Source organism: Orycteropus afer, unplaced genomic scaffold (assembly GCF_000298275.1).
Source record: "Orycteropus afer afer isolate SDZICR_OR568_19922 unplaced genomic scaffold, OryAfe1.0 scaffold00079, whole genome shotgun sequence".
NCBI classification, from domain to species: domain Eukaryota; kingdom Metazoa; phylum Chordata; class Mammalia; order Tubulidentata; family Orycteropodidae; genus Orycteropus; species Orycteropus afer.
Window position 1 is genome coordinate 10481632 of NW_006921666.1, and position 1107 is coordinate 10482738.

Genomic DNA, 1107 nt, shown 5'->3' on the forward strand with positions numbered 1-1107 from the left:
GAGACGAACTTTTCAGCTTGAACTTGGCTTCTACACGCTTGTGAGCCATTTACCTAAGATAAATCTCTCTCTCTCTCTCTTTCTCTCTCTATAAATATATATATACACTTTGCTGGTTTTTGTGTTTCTCTAGAGAACCCAATCCAACACACCCAAGATGTTTCATAAATCCAGCCTTTTATCAAAGATGTTGTCACTTACCTTCTACCCCTCCCTTAACCCACAGGGGAGAAACAGAGTCCTGTTCAGTGCCAAGTGACCCACAGTGGATCAGAAATGCATCCACTCATCCAGGAGAAACCATACCATTTGTTTAGAAGCGGAATGTTGCATTCATTTATTGATTTAGCAACTCCCTGTATGGTACTTATGATGTGGTAAGGATTGTTCCAAGCATTTTATATTTGTTAACTCATCTGCGTCCTCATAGCTACTCTGTGAAAAAAGTACTAGTCACATCCTCACTGTAAAGATGAGGAAACTGAGGCCTAGTGATTAAGTAACTTGTCTAAGGACACACAGATTAATGTGTGCTCCCAAGGCTCCTGCTTTCTCACATGATACCTCTGTTCTTCCACAAATTTTGGATCCATTTTCACAAAATCACTCCTTCTCATGAAGTATCTGAGAATGTGGGATCCTTGACTGAAATGTGAGGGTCTTAAGAAGGGGGTCCATGTTGCACCAGCCAGCAGCACACAATTTAAAAATCACATAGTTGATATTCCTGTTTTTGAAAAGTTCTTGGCCACCTTAGTGCTAGGAGTTTCCAGACACTACATGGTACCCTGGTTTCCACCATTGCCCTGGCGTCTCTCTTCTTCCTGGCTTTTCATGATCCTCAGATCTTCCCTCTCAGTTTCTCATATGGCACAGCACAGCCTTCTCCCTCTGCTGTTTGAGTCTCTGCCAAAACCCCTGCCCTCAGGGCCTTACTTTCTGCCTCAAGTGGCTGATTAATGTCCTTTGCTAAACAAAGAGGAATTCTGGTATTAAGTGCTAAGATAGCCTGTTCTATTTACTTTGCTACATTTCGATCTCCAGAGAGCTTCTTACACAGAACAAAGCACATAGTAGGTTCCTAATATATTCTATTTTTTTTTTTTT

The 1107-nt window shown here is 41.5% G+C and overlaps 1 protein-coding gene across 1 annotated transcript in view; it reads right to left on the reverse strand.

Moving 5' to 3' along the window:
• RGS6 (regulator of G protein signaling 6) overlaps nt 1-1107 on the reverse strand; it is a 302264-nt gene that overhangs the window by 73437 nt on the left and 227720 nt on the right. The window lies entirely within an intron of this gene.